This window comes from Lissotriton helveticus, chromosome 12 (assembly GCF_964261635.1).
Source record: "Lissotriton helveticus chromosome 12, aLisHel1.1, whole genome shotgun sequence".
Classification (NCBI taxonomy): domain Eukaryota; kingdom Metazoa; phylum Chordata; class Amphibia; order Caudata; family Salamandridae; genus Lissotriton; species Lissotriton helveticus.
In genome coordinates this window covers 472509563-472525710 of record NC_136073.1, presented here as the reverse complement: position 1 = coordinate 472525710, position 16148 = coordinate 472509563, and the positions used below count along the sequence as shown (strand labels likewise).

At 43.9% G+C, this 16148-nt stretch overlaps 1 protein-coding gene across 4 annotated transcripts in view; it reads right to left on the bottom strand.

Annotated features, from left to right (window-relative positions):
• Window positions 1-16148, bottom strand: part of LOC144799363 (uncharacterized) — a 227854-nt gene that overhangs the window by 174195 nt on the left and 37511 nt on the right. The window lies entirely within an intron of this gene.

The window sequence follows — 16148 nt, the reverse complement described above, 5'->3', positions numbered from 1 at the left end:
GACAAAGAGCAGAGATAGTTCAGAAAATCTCCCAGTTAAATACAAGCCCTGAAGCCTTGACAATCCCAGTAACTATTGGACCAGTGGTTCCATTGTATGGGGACCGACAAGGAAGTCCAAAGACTCCAGTCATTACCCCAGTCATAGCACAACCCAGACCAGAACCCTTAATCGTAGATGATCAAACGAGCGAGTGCGAGTCTGAGGTCTCACTATTAGATCTGCCCATTAGGAACACAGGGAAAAGGATACAGAAAAGACATAATCCTTTTAATACGAGGGAAATTCAAATGGAATCGACTTCGGGTACTAAGAGTGTCACGCCGATGACTCCGGAAGAAATCGAAACATGGAGTCAAGAATTAGAAAAATAAACTCCGCAGACGAAACCTTTAGATCTCTACAAATTGAGAGTAGAAATAGAAGAATTAATGGCAGGAAATGTAGGATTAGACAGATTAAATACCTACTCTGAGGAAGAACTGTTGTTTATTTGCAAAAGTCTTACCCGCAATGCCCGAGTACTCCATGAGAAATTGACAGACACTGCTGCTAGCATGGGAATAGATATTTCAAAATCGAAACCTTTGCAGAAACCGTACAGAGTAGATTTTTCAGACAAAGATTTGGAAAACCTGAATGTGTCAGGAAAGAAGGCGCAGGTCAAAGAATTATTGACAGTGTTGCAGAAATGGGGAGATGTAGAAAGATGGAAAGCCAGGTGGGCCAAAAAGAAAGATGAGGCTAGATCCAAACAAGCGACCCCAGAATTCGTTCTAAAAGAAGCTGACAAGCCAGAGCAGTTATACCCTATGCGTGAAGTGCCAGGTGGAAAATACGTGCACGTTCCGTGGTCCAGACAGGATATTGTGTCCTTTACAAATGATTTCCAAAAGTTGCGAGAAAAACCCGTGGACTGGTACAGGCAGGTGGAAAGATTTGTAAAGGTGCAAAAATGCCTATGGAAAGACCTGGATGGGTTCTTTGACATTGTGGTCCCTGTAGATTTGTGGACCGAGTGTAAAATAGCCATAGCTTGGCCTAGTGAGGAATACCCGAGGGACTCTAAAACAGGGGAACCCTCTAAAGAAGTGATGAAAAAATATGAACTAGTAATTCAACATCTGAAGCTAAAAGTGCCCGCAAAGGAAACTGATTGGACCAAGATAGATAGAACCACGCAGGAAAGGGATGAGACTGTACTCTCCTTTTATGAAAGACTGTTGCAGGTGTTCAAAACATACAGTGGTATAGATAACATCGAGATGAAGGACATGACCCATTTTATTTACAGGTTTGTAAATGGTTTAAGACCCGAAATTTGTCAGTGGATAAAAGATAACAAAAGCTGTTGGCAGTCCAAGAAAATGGATGAGGTCCTACGGTACGCAAAGTACTGTGAGGACGAGATGGCAGAGAAGCGAAAGGCGCTGAAGGAAAAGGTGATGTGGGCACAAGTAAAACTCGCAGAACAGCAGGAAAAGCAATTAAGTAAGATGAGTAAGAATACCCAAAATCAAAGCCCTGGGGGTGGGGGAAAGCCCAAAGTAAAAATGAGCAGAGAGGAAGCTAAAAAGAAATTTCCCTGCCACCAGTGCGGAGAAATTGGACATTGGCGAGACGAGTGTCCGTATTTACAGCATGATAATACCCAAAACCTTGATTTAATTCCACAGACGCAGAATGAAAAACCAAGAAAGACCCAGCAGCAGGTAAAATTGCCCAGAGCGTCAAAACCTAATTTTAAGGGAAAATCACCGCAGGGTGACGACGTAGAGATCTGGGGAGGCAATGAGAACAGAAATGCAGCAACTTTGCAGTATTTGTTAAATGACACCTTTTTCTGTGACAACCAGTACTGACGGGGCCTGAGAGGGGAGGACAAGGAGTGTGTACTTGGCGCCTCCTTGCCGGTAGACCAGTCAGGGCCATACATTGAAGGAAAGGTTGATGGAAATGATGTCACCTTTCTGTTGGACACTGGTGCTACCCGTTCTACTGTGAGAACAGCAGACGTTCCAAACCTACCCCTCTCGGGAGAAGCAATCCAGGTAGTAGGTGTGTCTAATCAATTGATTAGTACCCCAGTTACTGAGCCCATGGAGATTTCAATAGGGAACTTTAAAGAAATGCACAGATTTGTCGTCTGTGACACCAGCCCCATGAACTTACTGGGACGTGATTTGCTGTGCAAAATGAACTGTACCATCTTTTGCACACCAAAAGGCGTCGAAATTCAGACACCAGATGAAGATGGCATCTACAAATTAATGTTAATCAGACCGAACTCAGAAATTAAACGAATGACTATACAAGACTTACCTGAAGAACTTCAACAGACAGTGAAGCCAGAAGTATGGGACTTTACTGGAAAGGATGTAGGATTAATGGCAAATGTAGATCCCATAGAAATAGCCATGAAAGAAAATGCAGTTTACCCCAATACAAAGCCCTACAGGATGAGTGCTGAAGTAAGAGCAGGAGTTGCCATTGAAATACAGAAATTGCTAGAAGCAAACATCATACAAGAAGTGATGAGCAGCCCATGTAATTCCCTCATAATTGGAATCAAGAAACCTAGTGGCAAGTACAGAGTAGTGCAGGACCTGAGAAAGGTAAACAAGATTGTGGTTCCTTGCTGTCCTATTGTCCCGAATCCCGCAGTGATCCTGTATCAGATTCCCTGGGATGCTGAGTGGTTCACTGTGATAGACCTATGTCACGCATTCTTTTCGATCCCATTGCATCCAGACAGCAAATTTCTTTTCTCGTTTGCTTTCAACAGTCACGTGTATGTTTGGAATCGTGTCCCCCAGGGGTACACAGAAAGCCCCTCTATCTTTAATCAGATCTTGAAAAAATGCCTTGAATCTTTAGTCTTACCTGGAAAGTCTGTGCTGGTACAATATATTGACGACCTCTTGGTGGCGTCCAAAAGTCATAGGGATTGCCTGATTGACACCATTGCCCTACTGAATCACCTAGGTGAAAAGGGACATAAAGTGGCCCCCGAAAAATTGCAGTTCTGTTCAAAATCGGTGAAATATCTGGGGCACCAGATAGAAAAGGGAATCAGAAAAGTCACCTCAGAGAGAGTCAGAATAATTCAAAAGATGCAGTTACCCCGTACTCAGAAAGAAGTCAGAATGTTCCTTGGAGTTGTAGGTTACTGCAGGCAATGGATTGTGGGATTCGCAGTCCTAGCCAAGCCTTTGATAAAGATGACAAAAAAAGGCGCAGAGGACCCAGTGGAATGGGATGATGAAAGCTTAACAGCATTCACTAAATTACGAGATTGTCTGTGTACAGCCCCTGCTTTAGGGATGCCTGACTATTCTAAAGAGTTTGCCCTATTCTGTGACACACGAGACAATTGTGCATTGTCGGTCTTAACTCAGGAGCATGGGTTGACTAGACGTCCAGTGGCATATTTCTCAGCCACTTTGGATCCAGTAGCTGCTGGATTACCTGGGTGTTTGAAAGCAGTAGCTGCAACCTGCACAAGTTTAGAACAGAGTGAATCCGTTGTTATGGGACATCCTGTAACTGTGTATGTTCCACATGCAGTTGTGATCTTACTGACCCGAACTAAGACTCAGTATCTCACCCCTAGTCGGCTGACTAAATACGAGAGGATTCTCGTGGGTGCTGCAAATGTAGCCATTACTCGGTGTAATATCTTGAACCCAGCCACCCTACTCCCTGACTCAATGATTATGGAAGATGGGGGAGAAAACGAGCATGACTGCATTAACCTGACAGAATTCAGTACTAAACCCCGCCCAGACATTAAAGAAACACCCTTGCCTGAACATGATAAGGAATGGTTTGTGGATGGTTCATGCATGAGACACGAACTTGTAGGCCTAAGTGCTGCATACGCTGTGGTCGCTTTAGACAAAATTGAAGAAGCATCCTGTTTATTTGGAATAAAGTCTGCACAAGTAGCCGAATTGATTGCCCTGATAAGAGCTTGCAAATTGGGAAAAGACAAAAGAATCACAGTGTATACTGACAGCCAGTACTGTTATGGGGTTGTGCATGACTTTGGCCAATTATGGCTACAAAGAGAATTCCTGACTTCATCAGGTACCCCCATTCGAAATGGAAAGGTTGTACAAGACCTTTTAGAGGCAATCCAATTACCAAAAGAATTGGCAGTGGTCAAATGTGTTGCTCATAAAAAGGGCCTTGACCCTGTATCTTTGGGAAATGATTTTGCTGATCAAGTGGCAAAACAGTGTGCTAGGGATCGCATGTCAATAAATATCAAACTGGGAGGGACTGGAAACAGCTGCCAACTTATGGTGTTTGAAGAAGTGCCTACCTGGGATGAAGTGAGAGAGTGGCAGCATGCTGTACCATCAGAAGAGAAAGAGAAGTGGAGGAAACTTGGTTGTCGACCAAGACGTGAGGATGGTGTCATTGTGGGCCCAAATGGTATGCCTGTGTTACCTAGACACCTGCTTGCCTCTATGGCCAGATTGATACATGGAAATTCACACACTGGTAGGGATGCCATGGTTTTGGTGTTTCAACAAACCTGGTATAATCCGAAATTCAGGAAGGTAGCGGAATCACTCTGCCAAAGGTGCTTGACATGCCAACAGTTCAACGCTGGGAAAAGAACAGTAGTTGAACAGGGGAAAATTGGAAAATCAGGAGGTCCCTTTGTAAGAATACAGATTGACTTCATCACCATGCCTCGTGTGAGGGAAAAAGATATGTCCTTGTCATTGTCTGCCTGTTTTCAAAATGGGTGCAGGCTTACCCTGCCAAACAGAGTGACGCCATAACCGTAGCCAAATTGTTACTACGAGAATTGATACCTAGGTTCGGGGTTCCAGTCACTATTGAATCAGATAGAGGCGGACATTTTCAGAATGAGGTAATCGATCAGCTCTGTAAAGCATTTGGAATCACACAAAAGCTGCACTGTGCACATCGTCCAGAGGCTTCTGGAGTAGTAGAGCAAATAAATGGCACTATTAAATCAAGGTTGGCAAAAATGTGTGACTCTACTGGCATGAATTGGATAACTGCCTTGCCTCTTGTTCTGATGGGACTCAGAAGTATTCCAGACCGGAAAACAGGCCTGAGCCCCCATGAAATCTTGATGGGAAGAGTGATGAGACAAGCATGGGTACCAGGATACAAACTGTTAAGCATTACTGATGATTTGGTACTTGAGTACTGCAAGCAACTGGGTGACCAAGTGCGTTCTATCTCTCGCCAGATTGGGGAAGACGCCGTCGCCAACCCGACAACTCCAGTTCACAAGTTGGTTCCTGGTGACTGGGTTAGAATCAAGAAGCATACTCGTTCGAGTTGCCTTGCACCGAGATGGGGAGAAAAGCGCCAGATAATACTGGTAACCACGACAGCAGTGAAGTGTGCAGGCGTTCCCAAGTGGATCCATGCCAGCCATACACAGAAGGTGATACCTGACAAGGAACCTGGAGCTGAAGGTTGTCCAGCTGAGGGGTCTGCAGACGCCGGTCCTGAAGTAGCTGATGATGAACAGCCGAGCACCAGCCAAGATGATTGGATACCTATAATCAATCTCACTGAAGACCCAATCAGAACCAGAGAGCGAAACTACGAAGATAGAGAGTGGAATAGAGAGGACGAGATAGGCACAGGCGAAGACCCTCAGATTATTGAGATTCACGTCAAGTCTGAGGACGAAGAAGAAGGTCAGACAGGGACCGAACGAGTGATCGACACACCTCCGCTAACTCCTGAAATTGAAAAGGGACAGTCTAGAACTAGTATAAAAGTTCGAGCAGAACAAAATCAAGGGATCGAAGTGCTTGAACAGGATCAGATAGAACTAGAAGAACGTGTTCAGGACATAGAAACAGAGACATTCGAAAGCCAAAACCAAAATTCACCTGAACCAGGCCAGCTTAGTAACCAGGCAGAAGAAATAGATACAAGACCTGGGACTAGTCAGACAGGAAGGGAGGAAACAGAAGCCGAAGTGCCACAAACAAACGAAAATAAAAGAGCATTAGAAGAAAGCCAAATCACAGTGCCAGCCAAAAGACTAAAGAAAAGGAAAAATATCGAGCCGAGATATATTAAGAGACTAAGACTGAGAATAAAAACAGTAGAAGAGAAACTTGCAGACAGAAGGAAAAGTCCACGAATTACAGAGAAAACTGGAGAAAGCTCCAAAAGAAGGAGTGATCGAATAAAAAGACTAAACGAAAAATACCAGGATCCTGAATGGACATACTTAGTTTTGGAAGAATTTGAGGATCTTGATATCTCTGACGAAAGTGACGGAGAACAGATTGCCGATCTATCTGCTGAAGAAGACGAACTAACCTGAGAAGTTGCTCAGAGTAAGCTACCTGTGCAAAGTTACAAAGAGGGGTTGAAAACTTCTTCTGAGCAAAATGTCTGATTCAAGAGTGAATGGTAGACCTAGTCGCAGTTGTTGCAAAACATGCTGCAAAGTATGTATATGTAGTATAGCTATAGTGATAATAGTTTGGATAGGACTAACAGTTTTCATTCATTTTATGGTAAGCAAAAAAATTAATATTGACCCTACACAGACTACCGACACTGAAGAACTGACAACACAAAGTGTAGAAAGACATGAAAAAGCACTCAGACAAACAAAACGAGACTTAGAAGCATCAGATGAGGAAGGACTACATTATCATGGAGTTAAGAACCAGACTCATTTAAATGTTTTCGCAAACCTGTTAGTACATTATGTAGAAACTATGGAGATAGAAGATTGCTATGTCTGCATGAAGCTACCTACTTCTGTAGCTGAAGGCATGACTTATCACCACCTACCTTTGACTTACGGAATTTCCTGTAGTATTTTAGCAAGCTTATTTTACAAAAGAGGACCGTTACAGTACTACTACTCAAACTCAGACGTGATATTTTCTGAACTTCCTATACGTGGAAATCTGAATCCTGTACATACTAAAAGTGACGTTACACGTTATATGGGAGAATACTTTCTGACTATAGGTACCATAGACCTAAATGACGCACACAGGGACAACTTGACCTGTTCATTACATGAACAAGAGAAAATGTTTCTAAACATGGCAGAGAAAAGAAGGGAGAGTTTCCAAAGAAAGGCAAATGATAAGGGACAGAAAACTCCTAAATGGGCTGAGAACATGGAAAGCACCTCAGATGGTGGGAGTGGTCCTGCTTTGTTGCTGGATTTCGAAAGGAAAGGGAAACTTTGTCTTCATCGCGAGAAGACTAGTTATTATAATAACATTTTCATTGGTTCCAGTCAATGTGAACACAATTACAAGGTAATTGGAGGTTGGGGATTCAAAAATGGGTCAGAACCTGTGTTTCCCGGAATTTATTATATATGTGGAAACAAGGCTTATTTCAAATTGCCGGATCACTGGTATGGAAGCTGCTACTTGGGCATTGTTTTCCCGAAAATATACCATGTGAATGAAATTGCTGGAAGCAATGAAAACACTAATGGCTTAGTGCGTGGTAAAAGAGAAAGCGTAGGTGAAATAATGGGTAGTATTTTTAGTGCACTGATACCTGGAGTGGGAGTGGTTCTGAACACTCATAGAATTTGCAAATTATCCACAATAGTGGATGTGTTGTCTACTGACACAGCTCATGGATTTCTGTTGGTCAATACCGAAATGGTTGCGATCAGATCAATGGTTTTGCAGAACAGACTTGCGCTTGATACCTTATTAGCAAAAGAGGGCGGAGTCTGCCGGATGTTGAAGGCGCAACATTGTTGCACTTACATTCCGGACAAAAGTGTACAACTCAAAAGATATGTGAAAAACATTACTAATTTGGAAAAGGAACTCAAACCACTGGAGGTTGACAGTGCCTGGAAGAGACTGGTCGATGGTCTCTCCAATGTAGGTCATTGGTTTGCTAGCTTAGGTAAAAGCTTATTGTTTAAGGTACTGATGCCAATTGGAGTGATAGGTTTTATCCTATTTCTCATATTCGTCTGTTGCAAATGTCGCAAACACACAAAGAAGTACCAAGTGACTGCGAGAGGAGTGAAAAGAAGTGTGGATGAACTTGAATTGGAAGAAATGAATAATCAGATTTACAAAAGGGTGAAAAATTCTCACCTTACCAAAGATGCGAAAGAAAAATTGAATCGCCTGTTGGAAGAGATAGAGTTGTACAAAGTGTGAAAAAAATGTTGGCATCAGGTTCCGTTATTTGTGATGATAGTAAATATCATCAAAGAGGGGATTGATAGAGCAAGATTTCGCATCGCGACTTGCTCGAGTCAAGAACCTCGAATCTGTTATAATCCTATAATACCATTTGTATGTTTACTAATTCCCTTTATTTTGATATGCGTGTATATTAGTGACGCTTGCCTATGTGTTTTATTAATACGAATAACCCTTGTATAATAATATGGCTGCTGTTTAGAAATTTGCTTCTGCGCATGCGTTAGTCATACTCACGTGATGTGACGTAATTGAAATTCTGGAGGGAAAGGGTGCGCATGCGTAATAGCCATAAGATGGCTGCTTATGTATTAACGAGGTGAAGCTCGTGATGTTGCTCTCGTGTCGTTATGTGTTGCTCTAATCTATAACTGCATAGTATATTTTTAAATTGATAAACCTGAAGTACAAAATCTTGATGTGTAGTACACTCATTTATTTCTATGTTTTAATTTGTTTTCGCTTACTTTTTATGTATCCTCGGCATGGAGGGGTGATGGGGTGCTTGGGAGTCCATTTTGGAGTGCAGTAATGCACAGGACCAGAAGTGGCGAGGTGGCATTGATACAGCGCCAAGAGAAAGTCACTGCCAAGACGTGCCTGGGAAGATGCACCTTCACCCAGCCAGTGAAACTGAAATGTGTTACATTATTAACAATGTATTTCTTTCTATTGTATTCAGTGCGACTTCTCATGGGAACCCCAATCTTGCTAGGCGGTACCCTAGAATGTAAATTAGGCCTTAGAAAAGTCTGTTCTGATTGGTGTGTTAACCCATCCTACCTTAGGACCAATTGAAATTGGGGATTCTGACACTTTGCAACATTGGGGGGTGGTACACTGACCCGAAAACAGTATAACTAGCCTAGGTTCACCTAGGGAATTTGTCCGACTTGTCTGAATAGCTGACCTGTCACTGACCCAACGCACTCAATAGGTGACTGAATTTACAGAGCGCTGCGGAGCACTCTGTCCGAATTTGACCATAGACTCAAAGGTTTTACTAAACCTTAAGTGCTGGCGGAGCACTTTGCTGGGGAGTTCGCTAACCCAATCGGGGTTCTGACTTATAGCTGCAGAGAGGGTGGAGCGCAGGCGTTGCTTCCAAACTGCGGATGCTGGTCGTGCCTTGGTGATCCTGTCCTGATCCTAATCTGGTTTTCCTGTCCTGTCCTGGGGTGTCCATTCTGCACCTGCTGTCCCATTGCTGACTGTCCTTCCATGGGGTATTTCCTGTCCTTAACTGACCCGTGGCCAGGGTTGGTTTTCACACCAGTCTAGGTAAATATCTTGCTGAAACTCTAAACCGCATCTTTCTATTTTTCTGTCTTTGCTTCAATAAAGACATACCTTTGCATACGTTAATTTTCCATGCTTTCCGCAATCTACTATGTGAAAAGTCATTGCAATTTTATTTTTCATAGCATGTTCCTATGTTACCCTTCCTTTTAGTACAAACTCTCCGTACTACCTTGAATTATAGATATGGTTTATAATTTTCTCCTGCAAACTGACCTGAAGTAAATGTTGCTATAATTTGGCATGCTCCATTCTTTCCCCTGTCTATAGGTGTATAGAATTTATCTAAGTTCTCTCCCTACCCCCTGAAGTGATTCCCGGTAATCAATTTCTAGTACGTGCATAAGTTTGCCCATTTATAAATGTCCATTCTCGAATTCCATTCCTGAAATCTGCTTAGCATATTTTCATGTTCTTACCCTCTAATAACTCATAAATGTTTGCCCTTATATTTTTCCTGTACGGTTATGTGCTTTTCGTTATTCTGGTTATAGACTGCCTTCTTGTCATAAATTGTATGATCTCTGAAAATGAAATCTAGATAAAGCTTTTAAACTTTTCAGTTGTCCGTGGTCATTTCATAAATATTAAAGCTATATGAAGTTGGGTTTGTATTTTGCCTGCCTTTCCTTCACAGCTAGCTCCCTGATCCATGGTGGTCATAGGTACCCGTAACGGTGGATTGGTAAGTCGGGTACACTAGAACTAAATAGGAAGGAATCAGGGTTACTGGTAGTAGAGGTGTAAGGTCACCGGATTATTGTATATGGTGAATTGAAGTTTATGGGCCTGATACATATATGGTAAAATTATTGGTCGGGTGACCTGCGATCTCTATCAGCAACCACATGGTTTGAAACCAGTCGGTTTCTTTAGGGGCATCCTGTCGCACCAGGAGAGAAAATCTCTCAAAAAAGGGTTTGATAAAAGTCAGGAAAAAAGCCACTCAAAAACAACTGAGGGTAGCTCTTCACAGATCAGCGCTATCTAGTGCAGAAAGGAAAGAACTGACATCATCATGGGCAGGTGCCGTCTATATAGGTGCATGGAGAACGCAGATGCAGAGCCGAACTATTCCACCTCCAATGAGCTGGGCAACTGCTAAAAAACTTAGTGAGCCGGTCTGATGCCTAGTGAATATTCTAAGGTAAGAAATCTGTGACTAGAAGTCTCTATCAGACATACAAATTTAATCAGCAGTATTGCACAAGTTACTTACCTTTGGTAATGCTCTTTCTGATATATACTCTCTTTAACTAGAAATTCCTGACCTTGTCAATAAATATCTCCAGGTACCAGACTGGATCGAGAAACTCAAAAAGCTGTGCTATTGCACGTAGGCGTTGTGCGGCTCCACGTCAACTTCATTCCACTCCAGAAGTGACAAATTGAGCTGCATTTAAGCGCCACCCATGCACCCTAGATGTTGTTTTTTTTTGTAGGCTTGTCTGTGCCCCTAGACCAGCTGTGGCCTGTGCAAGTAAGAGCAGTGGGGCAGTGCGGCTGGGTGGGGGTATTTTGACGGACGATGACAAGTGAAAATTAATTATTTATTTAACTTCCTCTCATCATCATCTATCGAAATCCCCTCTCACCCGGCCCAACCGCACCACCACTCTTACCTGCATGGGCCATGGCTGCCCCAGATGCGGAGCCCATCAGCAAATTGGAAGGACTAGTATGCAAATTCTTTAACTGGGACCTTTTTAGATAGAAAAAGAGAACATTCCACAGAATGGGAAGGTGGGGCGGCGGTGAGGAATCTGAGATTAGATACCGTATCCACCAGAAAGAGTGTTACGTAAGGTAAGACAAGCCTGGCTGTGAAGACAAAAGTGCAATAATGTTTAGTGAACGTATGCAGTGATGCCCCCGTAGCAGATTAACAGATATCTGGGAAAGGCATCCAAGGGCCAACACAGTGATAACAGCCTCGGCTATGGTGGAATGAGCCCACTGACGTTCTGGAGGCTGCCTACTAGTCAATGCATTGCAGACCTTAATGCAGTAGACGGTCCATCATAATAAGGTTTGATTCGGAATCACCTTGCCTTTCTGTGCTCTAAAGAACCCCATTAAGAGTTAATTGTCTGCTCTGCTGTTTGTTATTATAAATTTAAAAGCTCAACAATCTTTTGGGGTCCAAGTGATGGAGTCTCTCTTCTTGTTTTGAGGGAAGAGGCAGAACTAAAAATGTCAGAAGAGTGATACCTTGTCTGACACGAAAAGGCGTCTCTACCTTTGGCAGAAAAGCAGCTTGGGTTCACAACCCCAATTTGTTCGGAAAAAAGATTGTTAATGATATTGCAACAAGTATGACTGTTTTCAAGGTCAGAAAGCATAATGGATAAATGTGCACCAGCTCAAAAAGGGTACACATTTGGAAAGTGAGAACCACATTTTTGTTTTACTGTTGCATCACTAATGGTTATGGTCAAAAAATATGTTGCAAACCTTTAAAAAATCTCATCACAAAAGGTGATTTGAACAAGGATGGCTTGTTCGGGGAAACATAAAAGGATGAAAGGGCTGACAAGTAATCCTTAAAATGTCCACTGAAAGTTCCTGCTGGACCAAAGATAAAACAAACATCCAACAGTTTATGCTGCAATGGATCTCCCTGGCAGGTGCCGCATCAAGCCACACATGTATCCCTGCACTCAGCTTACACTAGTTTTGTGAAAGGGCACATTGCTGGCCATATCACATAAACAACTCTAGTCTACTGCTGCTTTTCAATCTCCATGCATGGAAGTGCAGAATGCCCAGACCTGGGTACAAGACCTTGCTCTGCTGCTGCGACAAGAAGGTCCTCTCAAAGTGACAGACTGATTTGAGGCCGCTAAGATAACTTGTGCCTGGTCGTTCCTGATCTTCTTCAGAACTCTGGTCAGGAGAGGTAGCCATAGGAAGACATTCAGGAGTCATCCACATAACTCTAAGTAGAATGTGTCTCTGAGAGAAAGCTTTCTTGGGAAATCTAGCTCACAAACATATTTATACTATATGTTCTCCTTGGTGGCAAGGAGATCAAGTTAAGGTTCTCCTCACTGCTGGAAGACACCCTCCGTCCCCTCTGTGTGTAGCTGCCACAGGTAATCTGCTTGGCATAGTCAGCTGAGTTCACCTGCCCTGGCATTCAAGATCCTGCCAGGTGGTGCACAACCAGGGAGATCCCTGAGGCACAGCCAGTTCCAGAGGCGCAGGGCCTCCTGGCACAGGACCGAGGACCGCACCCCACCCTGCTTGTTGCAGTACCAAATCTAACCTAACAGAAACGACACATCTCTCACCTCCATCAGCTCTGGGTGAAGTAGGGAGAGGGTCTGCTGGTGGTCAAATTGTGGTCAAGCAGGCACCACTGCAGATCTTTTGCAGTCTACTCCGAAACCCAGATGGAATCTGACAGGTTCCACCAGTGCTGGGCCCATTATAGAGCTCACATGTGCCATCTGGCATTGTCGACGAGCAGAATGAGAGGTCACTAGACAAAGAAGTCTCTGTGCCATCCTCACTGAAACCCAGGATAGTGGTTGAAATGCAGGGTCATATCCCTAATGTCCTGGACTCCTTGATCTGGAAGGAAGGCTGAAGCGCACCCTATCCAGGATGGCTCTGATTAAAGAACAGCTCTGCAAAGGAGTTTGGTGCTAGTTCAAAAGGTTGATTGTGAACCCTGATGAATTAAGGAGGAATACAGTCACTGAGTTAGGGGAAAACTGATACTCCCCACCTCCCAAGATAGATAGCATACAGCACCATCATATTCATGAACACCTGAAGGGCACTGGTGAGGCCGAAAGGGAGGCCAGCAACCTGAAAATATTTGTGACCCAGCTTGAACCGCAGGTAGCGTCTGTGGGCACATGGAACAAGGATAGGGAAACCGGCATTCTGCTGGTCCAATGAGCCATCTAATCTCCTGGATCCAGGGCAGATAGAACCTAGGCCATTATGAGAATCTTGAATTTGTCTTTTTGCAAGAAGGTGTTTAAAGGGTGAAGATTCTATTTCTAAGGCCAGTACCCTCTATATGGCTCCTTTGGCCAACACAGCATGTTCCTCCTCACACAAATTGGACAGGTGAACCTCCAAAAACTGCTCTGATGTAGATGGGCCTGAGGAGAGTAATTACTCAGAAAGGCCATGAGTGATCCAGGCTGCACAGTTAGAGTTAGTCAGCTGAAACTGGTCTGAGGCTGAAGCTAGTGAGAAAGGAAACGAAACCTGGAATGATCTTTGACCTGAAACTAAGAAAGTGCCCTCTGAGAGGGCCAGTGGCTGGGCAAAAGGAAGCCCCCCCCCCATGTGATGTACTGATGAGTAGGTCAGAAAGATATTAAAAATATTGTTGCTAATCTTTTGGACAACGCATTGGTTAGTAACGACTTTGGGTGAATAAATATTCTCTTGTTTTTAATTGACTGATTACCAGTTAGTGTCTATCCACATCTAGCAAGATTGCTCAATGAGACAAGTACTTGCTGCTGTGAACAGGAAGCTATAAACTGCAACACCAGCAAGTCCTTTGAGCATGCCAATGTTGGTAAACTGAGCACCATTCAGGTGAGTAATTGTTAACGCGTTATTTGGAGGATGTATAAAACGCAACGCTACATTATGAGGTGAAACATTAAAAATATTGTACTGTTATTAGCACACTGGAAAGCCAAACGGTCTTTCCCAGAACACCATTTTTTCATGAAAGTATCCAGACATTATAAATGGGTTTTACTTAAAGGTCTGCTCCCACTCAGTTTCCATCAAAAAAAGTAAATAACAGGCCATGGAAAATGTGACCAATTGAGGGAGCTGTTTGGGTTGTCCCATGGCAGTCCAAGGTTAATGGTCTCCAACTGTGACAACTGTAGTCAATTTTTATTGGTATCCTGGACCCACTGCACTATCAAATCCCAAACTGGACTAACTAGCATCCTCCTCAAGCACTGGGCTCTCGCGGTAGCGAGGCAGAGCACGTTAAGGCATACTCAATAAGATGGTGGGGGCTCAGTTCTTCACTAGATGCCGGTCAGTGCTCACACGTTGTGATTTCTAGATTTCAGTGGGAAATGTAGCTGCATGTCTCACTTGACTAGGGGAGCATGTACCTCTTCATCTATGCTTTACACTGCAATGAATTGGACCCAAACTGATGCTCTCCACCTGAAATGGCCAGAAGAGACAACCCTAAACTTAGTGATGGCAATCAGACACAAAAGAAGGCAAAGGGGGGGGGTTAAGAGAGCAACGCCCTGTGCCTCAGGACAGGCACATCTCAGGAGAGTCCACTCTGGTAGGGAGCGAAAGGGGGGCAGTATTAGAGGCTCATAGGAGGCCTAGAGTTGATTCCAGAGACCACGCACCACAGTTATAGTTATCTCAAGTAACTATAACTCATGCCCTAAGGTAATTATAACTCGCACCCTCGCCATACACCGTTTTCTCATTAATAATTTAATTGCAAATGTTGGCGTGATATTATCATTGATATCACAGAAGATGTCATGAGTGATGTAATATTTGGGGTAATTAGCAGTGCATGACGAACACAGAAATTATAGTAATTATAACTGGTGAGACCAATAGCTGGTGAATATCAGTGTTTTTTATAGTTCAAAACATTACGTTGTAACTGACATTTTCACCTAACTATAACGTTACTTTAACCTTTGTTTGTTCCAGTGGATTTCTAAGGTTTATTTTTTTTAACGCAGACTAATATTATATTACCATACATAAAGCCACCGCCTGCCACACACAGCATCTGGCCGTGCACTGAGGAGGGTTGACCACAGGGCCCGCAGCTAATCTCTTCCAAGCAAGAAAGCCCATGCCACAGCCTGCGATGTGTGGGTGGCTGCAGTGTCTCGCCTACGGTCATGCCCTGTCAACGACCCCCACAGGAGGCCAACTGAGCCACGCACATTCTTTTGGTCATGCAGCGAAGGGGTTGGCCACAGGGCCTGGGGCCGGGCCCTGTGTCCAAGCCCCTCCCCCACAGACAGCCATCTCCCTGCTGGGGGAGGAGGAGCACTGCACCCTTCCCAAGTCACTATTGGCCATCCCCCAGGGCCATAAATCAACTATAGGGAATGTGGCATGTGCCCCCCCATAACATTAAAAGGCCCCAGGGAACCCATCGCCTGGAGCCAAAACCAGGTTTTTTGGGGGGGGAAGGGAGGTGTTAGAAAGGGAGTGTAGGAAGGTAGGATCCTTCTGAGTATGTACCCCAATGTTTTGCTTGGTGCCAAGCTGGTTTTTGACTAGTCTGACTGGGAACCTGCTAATCAGGACCCCAGTCTATCTGCTTTCTCCCTAAAATGTTGTCATGTTCTTAGGTACACTCCAGATTGGATACTGGGGTACCCCTGTCAGTCCCAAGTATATGGTACTCATGTACCCAGGGCACAGGTACCCCAGAGGCCTCCCATGGACTGAAGCATGTATTATTCCACCCATGAGAGGCCATGCAAAATGGATCTACAGGCCTTCCATTGCAGCCTGTGTAAGTTGGTGCATGCACCACTTACTTAAGATATTGGTTTCCTATATCTAAGGATCACCACACTTAAAACCTATAAGTCAACCCTATAACAGGCCTCATCAATCCTGAAGGCAGAGTGTTTGGTT